Below are 23,174 nucleotides of genomic sequence, written 5' to 3' on the forward strand. Positions count from 1 at the left end.
TGCAGTGTCCTTGGTCCAGACTCCTATCTTGTCTGATCCCTGGGTATGTCTTTATCTTTTATCCTTTAGGCTCCACTTCAGATTCCCTGCTCATAGGTCTTGCAGTATCATTGCAGGTGCAATGATATCAGCTCTGACCAACCTCCTTTCTTTTTTTCTTTTTTTTTTTTAACACTGTCTTTATTAGCGTATTAGTGTTCCACATCTGGCTTCTCTGTACAGCTGTACAGCAGACTAAAGAAGTGCATAACAGCATCATAAAATCAAGAAATCAAGGTAAAATTCCTCTTTTTCTAAAAATTCGGGAACATATTCCATATTTTTCTATATTCTTTCAATTTGCCCTTAACAAAAGATGTTATTTTTTCTAATGCAAGGACTGATATCATTCCCCTTAGCCACTGTGATACACCAGGATTTTCCTCTTTTTTCAGGAGTGAGCCAATTTGCTTGCAAGGAGACATGGAAAACAAAATGATTCTTTTTTTATTAGTTTTAAATCCATCTGGGAAGATATAAAGCATACATAATTTATGATTAAGAGGGATATTCTTGTCAGTAATCAGTAGGGTTGAGTGAATTACCATTTTCTAGAAATCCAGGATCTTTGGACATTCCCATACATGTTGGAACAGTGTACCCTTGTCCTGTTTATACTTATTGCAACATATCCGTAATATTTGGGATAAAATGCATTTTGGATAGAGTATTGTATAATCTGTTTAAACACTTATACTGAAGAAGCTTAGGATTAGTGTTGAAAGTTTGCACCTGGGTCTCCAGGCGTGTGTGCATCCATTCCTCCTCAGATATTTCTTCCTGTACATTCTTCCGCCAGGCTTGAAGTTAACAGTTGGATGATTCCTTTGATTTCCCAACCATAAAACTATAAAGAATCAAGATCTGATTCTAGTGAGAATAATGGCAGTATGTCAAAAGAGTGGTTTCTTGAATGAATAAAGCTGCTTACTTGAAGGTATTTTTAAAAAAAAAATTTGGAAGAATATTGTATGTGTTTCTAAGGTCTTCAAAGATCTGACCCACCTCCTCGTTGTCCATGCAATAGGGATGAGCTAGGTCACTTCCCTCCCTGATTCTGGCTCCACCCCTTCTTCATACCCTGTGCACTGTATGTCCCATTTTCGCACCTACTTTCCATATTTGGTTCATGTTTCTTGCTCTTGGTTCCCTGTTGACATGGTAATTAATGAGTACCCCTATCTCTTGCTACACCTGTCTAGTTTTCATTTAAAATCCTCAACCTGCCTGTTTTTTTTACCCCTTCCCAGTGTACTGAATACGAATACTGGCTCAGCCCTAATGAATATGCTTTGACTACATTCTTGCATCCTGCACGCATTGTTGTTGCCTTGCTCTATTCTTTACACTCTCATGATAGTACCATCAAGGGTAGCATATTCAGTATGATTCACCTGGAAGCTTAAATATAAAAAAATTAGATACATAATTAGACAGTAAGGACCATTAAAGCGTCACTCTAAAGGTTACTTAAATATACTTACTACAACATGCATATTTCCAGGTAAAAAATACTTACTAAAGATATATAAAAGTTTGGTACCTTTATTTCTCAGAGTGTACTTTGGTCACTGTGTGTTAAGCTGGTGGTTTAACACAAATTTACACCTTCAAACTTCATTTTTGGGTGAACCGTCTTTTCTTTTTTACCCTATTTTCACCCAATTTGGTCATTTTGCCAATCATTTCCCACCCACCAGATAGCTTTCCCCTATCACATGACAGCTACCAACCAGAGAAAATGAACTGACAGGCGAACCTAATCATTTTCATGATGTTGCATCATATGTGAATCATAGAGAGATTTAATTAAGCAGTACTGCATGAGCAAGAGTGCAGTTATACTGAATATCGACACGGCTGTGATTCGGCCATGGCTAATCACAGTGCTTCAACTGTGACTGCGATTTTGCTTTAATACAACAGTTCTATAAAGAAGAAATTAATATTGAGTAAGTGACATTTTTGGACACAATGTGACCAAATGTTTTGCTTATTTTTGCTCCGCTAGTGGAAATAGATCCCAAAGGAGCTGTGATCACTGACAGCCCATCCGCTAGCTGGCTAGCTAGCTCACATTAATTTGTACACTCCCGTTAAAGGTAAATCCAGTGAAATTGGCTTCGCGTCTTCCTTTTCATCTTCATCTGACGAGCTTTCATATTTTAAGTCAAAAGTTACACTCATGAAAAACGTATCGTTTGCCATGTCCACTGAAGATGTCGCTAACTCTACTGTAGTAACGTTTTCAGTGGGACTGCTGCTAGAATTGGAGATTTTATGTGAGAAACACAGATAAGCAGAGTGATACAAACAGTGAAATGTCCCAATGAAGTTATAATAAATACACTACTGTACTATTACTATACATTTTAAACTGACCTGAATGACTGAAAAGATTTATAGGCCTATAACACATCTCTATGCTGTCTGTAGGAGTGTTTGATGACCGTAGTTATTCATGCATAAAGTGGACCTTATTCCCTAGATTTGGCACACACTTTGCCTGTCTTTCTGATGCAACACTTTAGATAGTAGTGAATCACTAACCAGTGTCAATTATCGTCAGTCAACAAAAAAAAAAAAATCAAACAATACAACCACTACTATGCACTTAAACACTGTTCTATCTCAGGAGAACCTTACCAAAAAGGCTAGTCTTAATCTATAACCTGAAAGTTATAGATATATTCCCTAACCTGCTGTAAGGCAGACTGTACACATCATTTTTACAGACTAACTAAATATCTTAACTGGGTGCATGCTATGTACGTGTATTGCTGTTCATACAACCTGAGAGTGGAAGAGGTGGTGATGTGAGAAAAATAATTTCTTACTTTTTACAGGTATTTACCATATTCTGTCCTTTCTCTTCCCATAACTTTGACAAAGTCCAGGCAGTGGAGGAGCGTCACTCAGCGGTTATCTTGCCAGTGCTGATATATAGCACACTTGGAGCGAACCCAAAGCAAACCTGTTAAATTTGGGACATTCCGAATAGAGACGCCACCAGAAAATGCTTGAAATAAAAAAACGGTTGCTAGGCGTCTGATGAAACAAAAAATGGAACGGAGAGGCTATATCCTGTGCGGGTGTAATATACACTGCATTTTACTGCATGTACTGTGATATTCAATGTAGGAGAAATGTGAAGGCTGAGACTACGCATAAATATGAATTGGTTATTAGCTACAGGCAGGGGCAAACAGATAAATTCCTACTTTACTTATGCTACAGCATGTGAGGTGTTTGTGAGAAAGGAGAGATTAAACGAGATGTTATTGACATAGTGACCTTTGTATTAAAAAAAGTTTAAGAGGAAATCTTTTGGCAGTTCTAAGCCTATAAACCACACAAATCGTCTATAAAAGCCAGCAAAATAGATAAAATCCTGTCCACTTTGCAATAACAGATCTTGATTTGACGTCTTACAGATATCAGCTTTCTCATCTTAGTACATGATTATTACACTAACTCCAAGCTACAGTAATGCCATCCAAATAGGCACAAATGTAGAAATTGTTGGACTCCTGAAAAACAGTACTTTTAATTTCATCTGTGTATGAATGAAATACATTTATACCACAGTGCTGTTAAATTCTCAATTCTGATTTGTCAGAAGGTTGATGATTAATTGTATATAATAAACTATGGCTAATAATAAATGGATTTTAAAAATTATTTAACAAAGAAACATTGTTGAATTAGTGAAGCTGTATTTATAGGCTGGCGAAGCTGCTATAAGTGAACTAATTTGTCTTGCGGATGTACCACAAATTGGAATTTGTGGAAATTAAATGTAACTATAAATGGATAAATGTTTAACTTGTCGTTCATTAATAAATTAATATTTGTAATCTATGTGGTATAAGAGGAATAAAACACTTTGAGATGTGGGTTATTGTAAAATAATCAACATCAGGGTGGTAACTGTAACCCTGCTTCGCACTGGACCACATCACACCAGCCCTTTGTTGATTATTTTCCTATAACGGCATGCCCTGGCATGTTTAATTCCTTACATAGATGTTCTGCTGGAGTTTTGGAATTTTTGTGGGCTCCCATCCAGATGCCGGTGCCTATAGTTTTTCACCTTTCACCCCACTAGTGGGTTGCTAGTGGGTTCAATGGGTGCTTGTAAGCCTACAGGAAACAAACTATAGAAGAAGAAGAAAACAAAGAAGAAGAAGACGAAGAAGCCTTTATTTGTCACATATACATTACAGCACAGTGAAATTCTTTTCTTCGCATATCCCAGCTTGTTAGGAAGCAGGGGTCAGAGCGCAGGGTCAGCCATGACACGGGGCCCCTGGAGCAGATAGATTCTGAGCTCCTCCATCCCTAAATCCCAGCACGGACTCTCAGGTCCTCTGATACAGGCCTACTCATTGTACCACGTTTGTTTCCGCTTCTCCACCATGGGTGCTAGATCATTTGCCGTAATGACTCCAAAACTTTGGAATTCACTCCCTAAGAACCTCCGCACTGTCACCTCTATTTCGACTTTCAAATCATAACTTAAAACACATTTATTTCTTCAGTACTTTGGCTCATCCCCTAACAGCTGAAATATTTATATCATTGCTCTTTTGTTTGTTTAAGTCCTCCTCTGTGTTTTCCCCCCTTTTTTCCCCCTGTGTCTATTAGTCTGGAATGTAAAGTGTCCTTGAGCTGTGCAAAGGCACTATATAAATAAAACTTTTATTATTATTAATATTATTATTATTATTATTATTATTATTATTATTATAAGGTTAAGGGCCTTGCTCAAGGGCCCAACAGTGGCAGTATTGCGGTGCTGGTGCTTGAACCCCTGACCGAATATAGTGATATTTTCACATTTAGGCTGTGGATCAGGGTTAGTACAGACACCCGGTACGATCCTAAGCTCGGGTTACTGTCTGTGCGGAGTTCATGTTCTTCTTCTGTTCATGTTTTTCCGGGTTCTCCAGTTTCCTCCCAGCTCCCGAAAACATGTTGGTATGCGGATTGGTGTGAATGCATCTGTGTGTGTGTGTGTGTGTGTGTGTGTGTGTGTGTGTAGTGCCCTGTGATGGACAGATGACCCACCTTACTTGATCCTGCAACCCTGACCAGGATAAAGTACTTACTGAGGATGAATGAATGAATGAATGAATGAATGAAAGAATGAAATAACTGTAACTCAGGTTCTGTTCTTGCTTGAAAAAACAAACAACAACAACAACAAAAAAAAAACCTAGTATCAGTAAACCTGCAGGATGAATTAGCCTGGTTCTGTTTTCAGTCATTAAAGTCAACCAGATTGCTGGAGCAGAGCATTGCGATAAGAATCTGATCCTTCGCAAAGAAAAAACAAAACTGCTCTCTGATTCCTCATAGCGATCGAAAGCGAGAGCTGCACTTGTGTGTGTGTGTGCGTGTGTGTGTGTGTAAGTGTAAGTGTGCGCGCGCGGCTTCGCCCGGCTCCGTGTTAGACCTGACCGGCCCTGACTCTCTCTCGCGCCGCAGGGTCGTTCCAGGACACAGCGGTCCTCCAATTCTGGACTCTCCTGATACAAGACACAAACAAGGGCACTTTTTTTGGACCTGTTTCATTCCGCAGGCTTTGGAGGTGAGTCATATCCCTTACGTTTGACGGTTGTCAAAGCTGACCGGGCTCCGATTAAAGAAAAGGAAGATTAAACGCAGGTTGCTCCGCTAGTTCATGGTGTGTGGATGTGTGCGCGCGCGTGTATGTGTACATGCGTGCTGCATTATTTCACTTGCTGGTTTAGTTCATCACTTGTTTTGTTTGTGTTTAATCTCAGAAGCGCGTAATGTTTGTGCCGTTTTTGAGAGCGGATGTGGTTGCACGGCGCTGGAGGTGTCAGTTTCGCAGAGGAAAGCTGCTCAGAAAGCTTTTTCAGCAATGGAGGATGTCAAATATTAGTGTTTTTTTCATGCGTCCTGCTTGAGCTATGCAAGTTATTCTGTGTGCACATGAAATATACACATGTTACAAGTGTCTTAAACTGTTTATTAACATTGCCATTAAGTTCACTAAGAGTATGCACAACTTTATCCTACAGTGCACCCGTGCCAGTTGTTCTAGCATTTTTTTTTTCAAGAAAAAAAAATGTCTCGTGAAAATGTCTCGCGATATTTAGCACGCAAGCATATCATGACACTACTGTCTAACTCTCTCTCTCTCTCTGTGTATATATATATATATTTAAATATATATATATATATATGTTGTTATTGAGTGTGGTATGGAAATGCGCGTTACAAAGCGAAACAAACTGAAGTCGCCCAGGACAATAAGCTGAATAATACTATCAGGGTGCGACAGGAGTGGTGAAACTCGAGAATTAATGACTTCGCGGTTCGCAGTTAGGGAATTGAACCTGCTTAGTGTCCCTCGCGCGCTGCCGTAGATAAGGATTACGCAACTAGGCAGTGTGTCAGAGAATTCAGCGCGAGCGCACATACGGCTCACTCCTAAACGACTCCCTTGTGGAAACTATAGTGCACTACGTATGGTGTAATTTCATAACCTAAGTAGTGTGCTTATGAAGGGAGGAAGGGTTTATTTGGGATTGGGTCACAAAAATAGGTCTCTCCACCCAAGGTGGGCTTTTGAGGTCAAACGCTGAAGGGAGAGGCTGTGCTCAAAATGACTGTATTCTGCTCCAGTGATGGGAATTCTGAATCTTTTTACTGAATCATATCATTTGGCTCAGTTCAGCAATAAGAGTCAACTCCCAAATGACTCATTTCCATTAAAAAAAAGAAAACAGACAATTTTTTTTGATATTTTGATAAGATGCTGTTGTTCATTGCCTAAGATATAAGATTTACCTTCTAATTAACCTGTAATTACTTTGCACTACATGTTATAAACTCTATTTCAGGGATATTCAGCTTCGTAAAGGTCCATTTACGTACAGTTTCTTGCTTACAAATGTCGTACGGATGAATGTCGACAGCCGTTAACTGTTAATTATTTGTATATAGTTATAAAGAAGTGGTTATGTTGTGTTTCGTCATGTTACCCCTTTTGACTAGCGTCATAGACCCTGAACAGATGAGATACATTTTGAATTTGATGCAGGAAGAATAAACATATTGTTCTTTGTCTATTAATTTGTAAACATTACTTTAATTGTCAAACATTATTTTAATTGTCAACTTATTTTTAAACAATACATGTAGTCAGTTTGCTAATCAGACCAGAGACGGCAAATAACACGAAAACTATATGAAACTTCTGAGCTGATCTGACTAGCTACAGTGCGAGTCTCTGGTTAAATAGTTTACATAAACGTGTGTGACTGGTGTCTAGAGAAACAAGAGTCGCTGAACTACAGCGAGTTTTCAGTTTTAGCATAGCATACATCGACTCTGCTGCGGTATTTTTCAAATGCTCAGATCAGTCTGGTGAAATAATTTGCAGCGTCTGCATCCTGACCCTGGTCCGCCAGTTAACGTCTCCTACTCTATTTAAATAATTGTAAATTCACTACAGAGGTCACTACAAATGTACATACACAAGGCTACATACATCTTGTACAAGGATCCTTCTTCTCGTGCTGCCTCATTCAAACAACTGAGAGTCAGACTCGTCTCACCATTCATGCTAACGAACAGCTCAAACATAGAATTGAGGTTTCCATGGAAGTATGTTGATAAAAGTACAAAGCAAGAGTATTAGCTTTGTCCAAATCTGCAAAAAAATGTGAGTCGTGAGTTGGCTCTCAATGTTCTGAATCGATGAGCTGAGTCAAAGAGCAGAGTCATTCACGAACAACGCATATTCTGCATCACCACAGACCAACTTGACTGTTCTTTATATACCTTGGCTGCTTCATCAGGTTCATCTATCATAAAACCTCAATTTCTAGGTGTACAATTACTGACTACGGCCATCTGTTCTTATACACGCTTTGTCAGCCAGCAGCAACCACTACAAGGCCCCTGACCAGATATTATTTGGATAATGCACCTACACAGCACAGCAGTGACGCTGCTATGGTAGTAATTTGATACACTGTGGCGCTGGAACAAGTGTATCATGCACAGCAGGTCAGTCTCTGACCACAGCGCTGTGGTTGTCTGGATATTTTTGGTTGACAAGCCTATTCAAAACAAAAGCGGTGACATAAAGGAGTTTATACCTTCTTTATTATTGAATCTGACAGGTCGGAATGTGTTGATTAATTTTCTGTAACAGCACAGCTCTCACAGTAGTGCCGGCTGTGAGGCAGAACACAGCTTCATATTTCTAATCGTGTATGGAAAATGCACCACATAATCCAAGCACTAATAAACATTAAAAAAACGTGTAATCATTGATATGGTGAAGCTTTCTGTACCACTTATCTTGTCGTGTTGGCGCTTTGTATCAGTGAGCAGGGCATAGGAGTTTGTGCTTTCGGGTTCTCTCATGAGAGGGAGGGGAAAAAAAAGGCTGGTGAGCAACGACTGTAATAACATAAGTGATAACAGAAGCTGGCTTTTCTCACAGAGATTCCACAGCATTAAATGCAACTATAAAATGGCTAAAAAAACGACGTGTCGTTCGTTAACGAATAAAATAATTGTAACCCTTGCTGATTTGCTGTTGTATAAGGACTAAAACATGGCATGTGCTGTTATTTGAAAATCTATCTATTTATCTGTCTATCTATCTGTCTATCTATGACTAAAATATTAATATTTACTACAATTTCAAAACATCTTTGAAAAAACTTTAATTGCCCAATTGATTTTCACGTCACTAACAATACTTACAAAGAGCATTTATATACTATGCGTTATTATCTAGAGGGGTCCCTGCATGACTAGTGGTTAGGCGTCGGCGCTCTCACTGCCACGGCCCGGGTTCGACTCCTGGCCAGGGCACCAACCCCAGCCACTAGGGTTGCATATGACAGTGCACTCCCAATGCCGCTTCCAAGCCCAGATAAAACTGGGGAGGGTTGCGTCAGGAAGGGCATCCAGCGTAAAAACTGTGCCAAATCAAATATGCAGAGCACTGATCCGCTGTGGTGGCCCCTAACGGGAGCAGCCGAAAGAAGAACAACAATGTTACTCTCAAGAAAGACTTGTATTAGGTCAGATTTGCAAAAGCACTGAAGCGCAATGGAGGTGTACCTAATAAACTGGCAACTCAATTTACTTTTTATTTCAATCTTGCCATTAATGACAGAACAATGCCCGACCAGCATTAGCATTAGCACCAGACTGAAGTTTGGGGTTTTTGTAATGAATGTGACAACAGCTTATTACATCATCAACCATTATCACGTCTGGAAACGTGGTGTACTACGTTTAATCTGTGTGTGTGTGTGTGTGTGTGTGTATTTATAGAGATACCCTAGTGATATCTGAGATAGCTTATCCTTCACCTTAACCACACCTTTTTATTATACTGAAATGTGATAAGAATATGTTTACTTGAAGGTGAAATAAGATTAAAAAAACTAGGGGAAAAAAGGTAGTGTAACAGGACATTCATAAAGGTCATTGGATATCTTTGAGGTTTTTTTTTTTTCTTTTCTTTTTTTTTTACTTCATGTAAGCAGAAACTGATTAGATTTGGTCTCTTTGCGTATTCCATGGACATTTAGCGTGGCTGCCAGACCCACAAAGGAGGTTATTTTTTATGGAGTTTTTTACTCGCTTACTTGCTTTATTTATAAAATCAAAAAAGACAGAAGAAACAGTCCTCTCTCCCCAAGCACATGGACAGATGGTCAGACTTGATGGCGGAATCAATTAAAAGCTCAGGTTCAGCAGAGGGGCGGTGTTTAGGTAGAGGCCTTGTGCTCTCGATTCACTTGATGAGGAAAAAAATCGTGTTCTCTGAGTTTATGTTTTTAAACTATTAAGATGCTCTTTATAGATACAAGCAAAGATTTATGGAAGCCAACATGCAGTCCAAAAAGAGACAAAATAACACTATAAGAGTCAAAGTGTCAGAAAAACACTATAACAGTCACTGAGTCAAAATAAGAGTCAAAGAGTAAATAAAAACACTTTGTCAAAATAACACTATAAGAATCAAATAGAGTCAGAATAACACTATAAGAATCAAATAGAGTCAAAATAACACTATAAGAATCAAATAGAGTCAAAATAACACTATAAGAATCAAACAGTTAAAAAAAAACAAAACCTATGAGTCAAGGAGTCAAAATATCACTATAAGAATCAAGTACAGTCAAAATAACATTATAAGAGTCAAAGAGTTAAAAAAAAAAACTATAAGAATCAAAGGGTCAAAATACCACTGTAAGAGTTGAAGAGAGTCAAAATAACAAAAAAGTACGCTTTTTGTGCCGTTTTGTTCAATAATAGGTGCCATATCATTGGTCAAGCATCAGCATTAATTTTAAACACTAGCTCTGCATTTCATTCAGCTTCAGTGTAGCTTTTGTCACTGAAATATTAAATACCACATACAGATCTTCTCACGTTAGTAATCTTATGGCTTGATTTTCTCACTTGAAAGATACGACGCCCTCGCTTTCTGTCAAGGTTAATGAAGAACGTTTTGAGTTCATTCATGTGAAAATAAAATCTATCAATGTAAGTTTGATTTGCCGCAGAAAAGCTTTGGCTGGAAAATAGTCACAAATGGCACAAAAATGTCACGTTACAAATGCTTTTATTGGTAACGATAATTAGAAAGTGATTAAAAACGCTGTATGCTGTTCAGCACTGATTGAAACGGTGCAGTCATGCCCACTAGTTACTGATAGAAACTGCAGTGTGTGTATATGTACGGGGCTGTATGGTAATAACACCAGCTGCTTTGGGGGGGAAAAGCTGCCATGGGAGTTTGCATTGTTCATTCTTCTTTGCAGGTGTGATATTAAACCCAGAAAGTCTCACAGTGGCAATTATAATATAGTAAAGAGAAAAAGTAACAGAAATAGAGACTGAGTATGGAGGTTTTAATTTGGTGTCATTTTGTACATCTATGTTATATATTACACACATATATATATATATATATATATATATATATATATATATATATATATATCTCACACTAGTACATAATGTTCTAACCCTGAAGTTATAACAAAGTTAGAGAAAATGTACAGTTACTAAAACTTGTGTTTAAAGCCTGTAAAATCAAATGTTCTTGCGAAATATTCTTGCGAAATATCTTGCAAATATTTCTCTTTTGGTGGGCACGGTTGCTTAGTGGCTAGCACTGTTGCCCCGCACCTCCAGGGTTGGGGGCTCAAATCCCACCAATGCGCTGTGTGCGCAGAGTTTGCATGTTCTCCCCGTACTTCAAAGTAGTCCAAAGACATGAGTTGTAGGCTGACTGGCATCTCTAAATTGTCCATAGTGTGTGAGAGTGTGTGTGATTGTGCCCTGCGATGGATTGGTCCAGGGTGTCCCCCACCTTATGCCCTGAGTCCCCCTGGGATAGGCTCCAGGCTCCCCCGCGACCCTGTGTAGGATAAGCGGTACAGAAAATGGATGGAAGGATTTCTCTTTGGGACTTGCTGGCTGAATAGTTTATCAATTCTCGGTCAGAGCTTTTGAAGGTGTGGTGCAACTTCTAACCAGTAACCAAATGTGCTTTATTGAAAGAATTGTATCTAGCCTTTATATGGATCTCCTTATCTACAACATTAAACATGTGAGAAGCAACAGTTCGAGTTAGAAACATTTTATTTATGAGTTACATTTAAATATAGCTATTCAATGATTGTGTAACACAAAATACAAAGATCGCTTTACCAGTCAGGGGCCGTATTCACAAAGGATCTCGAGTCTAAAAGTAGGTCCATTTTAGGAGAAACGTCTTTAAAATTGGATGAGTTACTCCTAATATTAAGGACTTCGGGATATTTACCTAAGGATTTTTCTTTAAAATGGGTGATTCCATGATTGGCATGCCATTTGTGTTCCACTGATATTACATTTACAGATATTTAGGTAAAATAAAGGTAAAAGACATTTTAAACATTATTGGTTATGAAGGTGCATCCTCTGAGTTTCCTGAAGATCCTGGGAGGAAGAAAATTAAGTTCTCTCACTGTTCCTCTTGTTTATTTTTAATGATATTGTGATACTGACTGAGGTCACTTGCATCGTATATCCCTGTTTCCCAAATTATAGATGCAAATTTTAAGTAAATCATTAGAATCTCCTTAATGGCTTCATGGCATTAGCATGGATGCTATTATGTATTTGCTAATTCTATGCTACAAACCTCAACCCTGTTACCCTGTTACCCAGCGTTTCATCTCTGTTACTCATTTAAGAGCGAAATGCAACCAAGAGACCTTTGATTTCTTTGCCTGAGATGGTTTAACTCAATTTTATTGATAATATTTAATTTTTAAAAGACAGATGATATAAATGGCACTCCAATTGTTTAATCACCCATATCACAAAGCCTTTTTATGCAAAAACAAGTCCTAATTCTGCAAAAACAGAGAACTCACTAAGATCAAATCACAAACAATCCTGAATGACTGCTGTCAGTGATTAACAGCATAGTCAAGTTCATGTATAATGACAACAATGTGCTTTTATAAGGTATGGAGGATTTCAATGAGTGTGGAGTTGTAAGGGCAGTCACCTATTTATCTATTAAGTAATCCAGTTCGGACGAAGATCAAAGTTTACACGACTCTCCGCTACTTGGTCACATAAAAAAATTTAGTTATATAGCAGAGACGATCTGCAAATATTATCTGTGAGATGCGTTTTACATAAAACAATGAATGCTCTCTCCCTTGCTGTTAACAATTCAATCACGTCAGAGGTGACGTAACACGCGCATGAAAACCTGTTTACAATAAAAATGAAATGTGTGGCTCATTTCATACTACAAAGTACCAAAAATCTAAATGCTCACGACAAATATGTTTTTCATTAGATGTTCATAGCAGGCATCGATTAGACTAGCCGAGACGTACGCAGGCTACAGTTTGTTTAAAAAGCAAAACACAATGTGAACAGGGCAAAAACAACAATCAAAGGCAAAGTAAAAAAAAAAAAAAAAGCAACAGGATCAAAATCCGTACACAGAGTACAAACCAGAAAAACGAAGAGGAACAGGTGAATCTGATTAGAATTCCGGCGAGTTGGAGCAGTTGTACTTGGCAGAGAGAGGGGAAGTGAGGATTCTGAGAATCGGATTTTCCGGAAAGTGTGACAGTTCACAAGCTCTAAAGCTTAGGATACACTACAGTGTAGGGTAGACAGCTTGTGTAATCTAATTAATGAACATTAAAATACAGATGCATAGCTCTAGGATCCCTGGTTCGATCGTGAGCTCGGGTCTGTGGGTTTCTGTCCATGTTCCTCCTATGTCAGCATGGGTTTCCTCCAGGTTCTCCAGTTTCCTCCCGTTTCTCAAAAAAATACACCAGTAGGTGCATTGCCTAGGTGTTTTGAAATTATCCCTAAATTACCCCTGTGTGTGTGTGTGTGTGTGTGTGTGAATGTGTGACTCCGAATACTGAAGATGAATGAATGATTGTGTGTTTAAATCACATTTGACAAAATGGCCCAAATATATTTGAAATTTGTTTGTTTCCATTTATGAAATCGGCAACATTTTCATTTTTCATGTAGTTTTTCTTTATTTTTTATGACATGGTGCATTGGGATTTCATTGACGTCAACGTTCATGTCAGTGAAACATGCTATCATCTTTCAGTATTCCATAAGTAAAGCTTCCTGTTAACTGTTTTGTGAATAGATTTGATGGAGAAACTCTTAGTTAGGAACTTTTATTGCCAGTTACAATAGAAGTGGTAAGATAAGATGGTTTATGAATATGGCCCCTGGCTAGCTAACACCCCTTCTGACTAGCAAAAACAGACCACTTAGCATTTTTCCTAGCAGAGTGTAGCAAAGGTAACACTGGGAAACCAGCAATTTGCCTTTGAAATCAAGAATAAAGTGTCCAAAAACTTGATATCCCTTTTTAAGTTTGTTACCAACCCAAACCATATTGTTCTGTCTACAGTTTGAAGCTTAGCCAAAGAAGCAAACCATATTCTTTGCATAGAGCTAACTGCAAATATGTTTACTCATCACCTCCCCCAGACGTTGACCTCTCCTCGACGTCACGACGCTGCTTTGTGATATTAAGCCTCTCTATTGTCTGTACGAGCTATTTGTTTACACGCAGTCTGAACAATGTCTTTCAGTATGGCTGTGACAGGCAACTCTATACAGCATGCTGAGGGAGAGCTCACAGCATAATATTCTGCCTCTAGTTAACCATTTGAGTCTGTTAAACTACCAAATAATAAGTGGATTAATAATCCAGAACTGCTCACTTCCTTTCAGCATTTTCTTAGGAAATGCAAATGATGCCGAGACAGAGAGAGAGAGAGAAAGACAGAGAGAGGCAAAGAGGATGCAAAATGTTTGCTAACATAAATTGCTCATTCAAAGTAGCTAACGTAGCAGTGTTGTGTGCATTTCCAAGTCATCTGAATAAAAACGCCTGGAGCGCACTTTCATCGATTTTGAGATGCTGTATGATGAAAGTCATGTGTTTTGCAGAAACCTACACTATTTAACATCTTTTTCACCTTTCCGTTAATGCAGGAAAACATTTAACCAGCATCTTTTACCTACCACATTACCCTGGACTTGAAAAAAAAAACATCGCTAGAACATTAGTTCTCAGAAAATCCCAGCTAACATGAGCTAGCTAGCTTGCTTTGTTGTTGAATTATAAACAACTGTAGTGCTGGATGTAATTCAAATGATAGGTTTATATTATGCTCTTGTTCTAATACATTATTGTTGCTATAGTAACAGCTCTTTCACAGGGACTTGTATTGCATTCACGCCGCATAATATTAACCTAATAATAAAAAACTGATTGGAAAGACGTTATTTTGCAAAGAAAAACATATAAACATAGACTGGACAAGCTGTCTGTAACGAGACGTTTATTTAACCTTTTTTGGAAGGAGTCTCCAGTGTCAGTGCTTTGTAACAGTCAGATGGGAAAGTCTTCAAGATAGAAGACTGCGTTTTTTTTTTTTTTTTGTCTTATTAACTTCAAGAGAGAGGGAAAAAAAGACAGGCTGATGAGGGAAGTCAACTGTTTATAACTGCTACAGCATAAATGATAGCACGAACTAACATGTTTCGCAATTGAACATTATTTATTTTACTGTTTATTGGCATGTTTCATGTATTTTAATCTTCAAATTGCTGAGTGTTGGCAATGAGGTAGCATTCTAGCATTTAACCCAACACTCTTTCACTCTTTAAAAAATGTATAATTGCAGCAGGTTATGTGGATTTGGTTTGTTTTGGCAGTGTTTTAGTGTAAAAATGGTGTGCTTTGGATAAGAGCCACATTTTAAGTTTAAAAAAATCTTGGCCGAGCTATTAGGACAACATAATAAGAACTCAATAGCTTTATTTGGCTAGTCACAATCTGCGAATAAATTGAAATAAATTGAAGAGTGCCCTCATTTTTTAAGGTGGTTGGTTTGATGATTGTCAAGCATTTTTTATTCATGTTCCTGCATAAACCTGAGTCAATGACTGCTCAGTATTTATGCTGTTAGCTCAGTCTAGGATTGCAACGTCAGTTTCTGTGCCTTACTTTAAGTTTCTTGTTAGTCAGAGAACAGACACGAATGACTAAAATCATTCCCAATGTTTGTCTCTTTTTGTCAAATGTAGCTTGTTCCATGCTATCCCTGGTCAGTTTGTTCATTTACTCTCATATTCATTTATTTAGGTGTTTAGTTCCGCTTTAGGTTTGTGGTCATCAGTACAGAAATAATTATATAACAGTGCCATTGTGTTCTGCGTGTTGATGCATTTTCCATAACAGCAGCTCTGACAGTAGTGAGTAGTACTCCAAGGCAAATCACAGGTTTATATTAAACCCTGTCACGCATCATGGATTTTTATTATTGCTCATTAAAATCTCCTTACCTTTTTTCTTTTTCCTTTCATTTCCTAATTTATAAAGATTCTGAAAACCTTTATCATTTGCTGAGATAAGCTGCTCACACACTTTTAAACTATGTAAATCATTGAACTTATCCTGATTTGTGTGACTGGGACCGTTAAATAGCCATTAAAGCCATTAAATTCAAGCAATGAATTGAAACACTAGGTTTTATAAGCAGCTCTTTTACCTGCAAAACTGTGTTACATTAAACATTATTACAAGATTGATTTACTGTGGCTAGTTTTGTTGTTGTAAGGATTGCACAAAGAAAACCTGCTCCCATCTTCTTCTAACAAGATTACTGATATCAATTATTGTGTTTTAGCACAACTAAAACACTTTCAAACCCAGTTTTTGTATTGCTGAAGCACCAACATGCCGATGCCAGAGCTTTACAGAAAGCCCAACCCAAATACAGCTCATTTGGTGTATTGTGCTTTAATGGGTTGTAGCCGCAAAAACAAGCGCATCAGGAATTTTCCCATCATTCGGGAATGTTGTTCTGCATTGTGGTAATTATTCTGTCATTCCATCTAGTTGCATGTTTGATTTACAGATGTTAAAGATTCATCCAGTCTTTTCACAAGCTCCCAGTTAACCGCAAATCTCAGGAGATCTGATTTACCTTCTGCTTCCAAACCTCAGCATTTGCTACACAGAGCCAGTAACTTCCTTAAAATTCTAGCACATTTCTATATTTCTGCAGGAACAGTAGGTTCTTTCACTGATGTTAGAGTCCAGACTATTTTTTTAATTTAAAAAGCACCCTGAATTTCACACCACTGTGTTTGGATGGAGAAATTCTCTGAGCTTTAAAAACTAAGTGTTCGAAAGTGGCTTTGCTAGATTGGTTCAATGCTGATTTATAATATGCTTAAGATTAAGTTTAATCTTATCAGTGTCAGAGAGTTGTGTGCTTGGTAAGTAAGCTTTTGCCTACACCATCATCTTGATTGGCATTACACAAATCACTAGCAGAATAATCAAATTAGATTGTAGTATGTGACTTTAACATAGATCATTTGTAACCAGAGTGTTTGCTCTTAGTTATACAGTATTAGAAATAAAGATACTGGTACAGTACAAAGGTTCAAGACTGTAGTTTTCCTTGTAGCTATGGTGGTACCATTAAAGGTACATCTTTTGTATGTATCTATACCTTTAAAAATAATTTGAGGTACATAATTGGCCATTATGTACTACTGATGTACCTTTAATGAGTTACTGTAAAAGCTAATTACAGGTACATCAAATACACCTTCCCAGGTACAAAATACATGCTAAAGGTACAAAAGATCAGCCTTGATGATACCATCCTGGAGACAAGGAAACGTCCCTTTATATATGTGAATGTACGCTAATCTTCTTTGTACATTCTTTGTGCATTTTCTTAAATTTTTACAACAATAGTGATGTGCAATTGAAGCAAAATTCATATTCTAATTTTCAAAGCATTAATCGGGGGAAAAAAATGCTACAAACCACCTACTCCCTTTTTTTCTTGATTAAAACCACATACAGAACAAGATTATTGTACATGTGCTGAAACTGTAACCACTTACAACTGTAAAACAGGTCTAATACACAACAGTAATAATTTCAGTTAACATGTTTTGCAATACAAGTTCCTTTTTGATACCACTTGTTGCAAATTGGTGTGAACCAAATATGAAAATTTAACAGTCTTAACAGCTTAACAGACCCTTTGCACACCTATAAATAGATGACAAATTAAAGGAAAAAGCAGCATAAAAAATGTTAGTAAGGTGTTGGACCATCGCAAGCTGCCAGAACACCTTCAGTGCATCTTGGCTCAGATTTTACAATTCTCTGAAACTGTACTGGAGGAATAAACACCAATCTTTCAAAGGTTTTTCCCTCAGTTGGTGTTTTTTAATTGTTATTTTTCATAATAATAATAATAATAATAATAACAGATAAAGACAAAACATACCCAATACTCTTGCTCCAACAGAGCTCCCCATTCCACCATTACTGCACATCATCTTATATACAATCTTAATCTGTAAACTCTGCTTTCAAAATTAGATAAAATCAGATGAAAGAATTTCAGTGAGAAGAGAAAAAAATAACTAAAATAAGAAGAATAATAGAATAAAATGTTCTATTCTATAACATATAATTATGGCCTCACAGGGCCAGATGTAGCATTAAATGAGAACGACGAGGGGGAAAAAACTCAAACGGCAAAAATTTCAGTTGGATCCATTTTTTCTGTATGTATGTATGTCAGCACTGGCTGCCAAATAGGAAAAAATGTTTGACTACAGCCTTCGTAGAATACCGAATCTTCTCTAGTGTAAGACGATACTAACCAAATGACTAAAAGTAAGTGAAGATCTGTCCTTCCGTTTAAGCAATATAAGACATCTAGCTAGCAATCATATTTAAAAGCAATCATATTTTTTACATTGTTATCCAAGCAGAGCTCTGGTAGAGTTAAACCAAATATTGCTAGAATGGAGGAAGGATTAATGGATATATGCAGCACTCCTGAATGAAAATTAAATATTAATTGCCTGTAGTTAACAAGTTTTGGACCTGATCAAAAGGTGTGTGTGTGATCAGCTATCCCAACTCCACACCTATCACACGAGGAGTCTACACTTGGGGAAAATTTTACTAATTTTGCTTTTGTCCAGTGTAGGAGGTGGATTACTTTAAATTGAATAATTCTGTCATAAACAAATTGAAGTTGAGTGAATCTTATTTATAATATCATGCAGTATTTCCTCTGAAAATTGTGAGCTAAGTTCACTGTTGCTTCAGTTTTGTTAAAATTTTTAAATTCTATGAACTAATCAACGAGTATATCATGCCAACATTATTTTTGGAAAGTGGCCTCAATTAGTGTTTTAAGTATGGTGTTCTAATATGTTGCTCCAATATGATTGCCATCATTTTCATACTCATCAAACCAGTCAATGACCCCTCATGCCCTTTTTCCTCATATAGGATAAATATGATCAGTCAGAATAACTTGGTATTGATTTGCAGTGACTGCTCCCCCAACAATGGCAGAAAATTTCCTCCTACAGCATAATAGAGCCTTCTCCTTTGAATCTGTACAATCTATATGTTTCATTTCAGAAAAAATAATTTCGATCTCTCCAAGCGAAACGTGCAGGCTTATTCAGTTATTCATCGTAAAGTCTTCTCTTGCTCTCGCAGTAATGGTGCAATTCGGTTTCAGTTGGTACACCATGTAATTATTATGACGTATACTACTGATTATGTCGCAGGTGTGGTTCAGTAGACATGACCCTAAAGGCACATATGCCCACTCTTGTTTTGATTGTAAGGAAATCATTTCTTCTTACTTGTTGAATCAGGAAAACAACAAAACATATATAATTAAAAGTTCTAAAGAGCAGACCTTTCCAGTAAGTCATGTACCATGTAGAATAAGGAATTGGAAATAACAGATACTGTTTGTGTACAGTTGTTGAAATCTCCTGTTAATGATTAGACAAGTACAAATATTAGTTAAATGATGTGTGAGTAATAAAACACGACAGAGCGTGCTATTATGGGAAAATAATCAACATCGGGGTGGTGCAATGTCGCACGACGTGAAGCGGAGTTACTGTTACCGCTTTGAAGTTTATTAATTTCCAATAAACGCACTTCCCAAAGTGTTTTATTCCTCTTATACCAAAGCAGTTTACCAATGATTAATTTTAAAGTTTCATTTTTGTTTAAACTTTACGACACGTCATTCTTTTCATCCGTTTACCATTACATTTAATGTTGTGAAACGTCCATGAATACAAGTTAGTTTGTGTTATTACGTTCTAACTGATATGAACAGTCTCTTTTTTTTCCATCTTTCTTGAAGTCAGTGAGAAAAAAATTGCAGCTTGTCACATTACCAGTAAACCACAAAGCACACTCTGTTGTCAGAAAACTTACAGTTAACTGCTTTACCTCCGGCTGTTACATAGCACTGACATCGGAGAGACCTGAAAAACATGCCAAATTAATGGCTCTTCACAGAAAAACCTCACCATATCAACAATTACACACTTTCTTTAATATGCTTATGTGTAGTGTTTGCTATGTACGTCCCTTTCTAAGCTGTTACTATAGAAACAATAACGTATTAGACTGAGTGCATTGTTATAGAACCTGTTTATATGCTGTGGTATAGGATGGTAGGCGGTAGGCAGGTAGGGAACATTTTCTCAGGATGAACATGCTCTTTACTTTTTTATTTACCTCCCCATTAAGTCAGGTACAGGTAGACATACACTTACCATCCACTTTATTAGGAACACCTGTACACCTGCTCACTCATGCAATTATTCAATCAGGTAATTATGTGACAGCAGCAACATGTTAACTCAAATAACCACTCTTTACAACCATGGTGAACAGAAAAGCATCTCAGAATGCACAACACGGCAAACGTTGAGGCGGATGGGATACGACAGCAGAAGACCACATTGGTTTCAAAACAGGAATCTGACTGTGCAGTGGACACAGGTTCACTGAAACTGAAAAAGATGTTTCCTGGTCTTTTTCCAATCTCCACCTGTCCTGTTTCAGTGAACCCATCTGGCACCAACAACTATGCCATGGTCAAAGCTCACTGAGATCACATTTCTTCCACATTCTGATGTTTGATGTGAACATTAACTAAAGTTCTTGACCTGTATCTGCCTGATTTTATGCATTGCGCTGTTGCCACATGATTGATTGTTTTAAAAATTGCATGAATGATCATGCGTACAGGTGTTCCTAATAAAGTGGTTGGTGAATGTATTTTATGAATACAGCATCTTGCTAGAATCAAATGTTATGATTGAAGGTTAAGCAGTTATGGGATATGAAATTCATCAGCATTACTTTCTTAATATGAACTAACACTGAAAACATGTTGTTTTTGGTCGAACCTTAGGGATCTGATTGAAGTTCTCTAGGTCGGCCATTTCACAGTGTAGTCAAAACTCTGAATTTTCATGTAGACTCTGAAACATTTGAAATGTCCCTTACTGACCACAAACACTCTAGAGCCATGAGAGTTGTGGTTACTTTCACTGAACTCAGTGACTTTCTGATGGACACATTGCTCAAGGTTTGAGAAACCAGTGGTTGATCATTTTTTAAAACCTTACTTTATGTATATACACACACCACACACACCATATATTCCATATATTCATTCATTCATTCATTTTCAGTAACCACATTATTCTTGTCAGGGTCGCAGTGGATCTGGAGCATATCCTGGGAAGACTGGGTGCAAAGCAGGAGAATACACCCCAAAATAGGGCAGGGCACCATGCACACACTCGTTCACACCTAGGGGCAGTTTAGCGCATCCACCTACCAGATTGCTTCATTACAATGAGAGGAACCCCGAGAACCTGAAGGAAACCCATACGAATGCAGGGAGAACATGGGATTAAAAATGGGATCAAGATTCCTCATTCAGTTTACAGTAAAGTTTGAAGACAAACAAGACTGAAAACAGCTCGACCTAGACCCATAAATACTGGCAATATTATAGCTTAAATACGTTTGTATCAAGGCCACATAACCCCATAAGGCTATTAGAGAAATATTAGGCTATCATATAACCTTTAGCGCTTTCAGTGTTATTATAAGGCTTATCTTGAGTTGGTGACCTTTCCCGTTCTTTATCACGTATTGATATGCAGCGAACACTCCAGTAGTGCTATCAGTGGCCTAGAGGAATCCTCTGTTTCAGACACACAATCTCATCACACAGATTTCTTCTGAATTGTTGAAGTAAAAAAGTTTTCAGTCGCACTACAGTTTTCACCACACACACACATTTTGGGGTCTTTAAGCGCTCATGATTCTCCCATAAGGCTTCCGGGGTCTTGAACTCCTTCCTTGTCAGATAGGACAGATACATCACATGGTGTGTGTGTGTGTCTCTCTCTCTCTCTCTCTCTTCCTCTCTCTCTATCTGCCTATCTATGTAACATCTATTCTCCGTTTTTTTTTCTACTCTTAATGAGGTCATGTTGGTGCCTTTTGCTCTCCACAGCAGTTAATTATACAACTTAGAAAAAGGGTCTGCTTTTTTCGGTTATGATCAGTGCTGAGTTTCTGGGCATATTCTCCCCATGTCCACCTGGGTTTCTTCAGGGTTCCCTGGTTTCCTCCCACCTTCGAAAAGAAAGAGAAATAGGTGTGAATGAGGGTGTAAATGTGCATGTGTGCAATGGGCTGGCATCCCATCCATAGTGTTTTCCCATCTTGCCCCCAGAGTTCTCATGATAGGCTCTGCATTTACCGTGACCCTGACCAGGATAAAGTGGTTACTGGAGATGAAATCAATGGTATTTTAATTCTTGGTGCCTGTAGGTGGGTGGCACTACTGTTCATGCAGCCATCAGCCATCGCTTTGGCCTCTATTTCCCAACAGTTCTTGTGTCAACCAAAAGTGACTTGCTGGTGTTACGTACAATCCTTTCCACTTCATAACACGCTGCAGTCTTGCTCCACCTGGGTGGATGCCCTGTGGCCCTGATAGTAGGATAATACGAGGACCACATGCATGCAAAGGGCATGCAAATCCATGTGGAAAGTTTTTCATCACAAAGTGTTTAAGAAAGCCGTCTATCATGTGGGGCTCACTCTGGAATCGGACGTGTTTATACTTGTGTTGAGTTTTCCATGATTAAGCAGGTTTTTTTTTTTTTTTTTTTTTTTTTTTTGAAGACGTATTCGTGATGTGGAGACTACTCCATAAGGAGCTTTCTTTGGCTTCATTGCTCAGCACCTCTGATCGCGTACATACAGTCTTTAATTACAGTGATGTCTCCTACATCTGACAACAACAACGGTTTTGGCTTTCTTCAGCCTATCCATGTAGGTGTATTTCTGAAACTCAGGCAACATGTACAAGTTGGAAGAACATGTTGTAGCAGGAAACAGGCGTTGGTATGTATGTGAATGGACCTCCATATCAGAAGATAAAAGAACACTGAGTGCTGCCCTTGGCTACAGGTTTTGGATGCTGTACAGCTCTTTGAGGTTTAACTAAATATAAGATGTAACTAAATCCAAGAACATTAGCCAAGGGCTTTCAAAATCTTAGGAACAGACAGCATCATACATTCAACCATGTTTCTTTTTAATAATAGTAGTACACAAAATATAAGATTTACAGATAATCAGAGGAAACTACACAAGGGATCAC

The 23,174-nt window shown here is 37.9% G+C and overlaps 1 protein-coding gene across 4 annotated transcripts in view; it reads left to right on the forward strand.

The window, feature by feature from the left end:
* Positions 1–5,349: 5,349 nt before the first annotated feature.
* Positions 5,350–23,174, forward strand: part of thrb (thyroid hormone receptor beta) — a 119,422-nt gene continuing 101,597 nt past the window's right edge. Inside the window, exon 1 of one of the 4 annotated variants that reach the window (XM_026942419.3) lies at positions 5,350–5,632. The gene's annotated coding sequence lies outside the window, so the exon portion shown is untranslated. The remainder of the gene's footprint in view (positions 5,633–23,174) is intronic. The other 3 variants (XM_026942417.3, XM_026942421.3, XM_026942422.3) reach the window with 3 other exon arrangements.

This window comes from Pangasianodon hypophthalmus, chromosome 29 (genome assembly GCF_027358585.1).
Source record: "Pangasianodon hypophthalmus isolate fPanHyp1 chromosome 29, fPanHyp1.pri, whole genome shotgun sequence".
NCBI lineage: Eukaryota > Metazoa > Chordata > Actinopteri > Siluriformes > Pangasiidae > Pangasianodon > Pangasianodon hypophthalmus.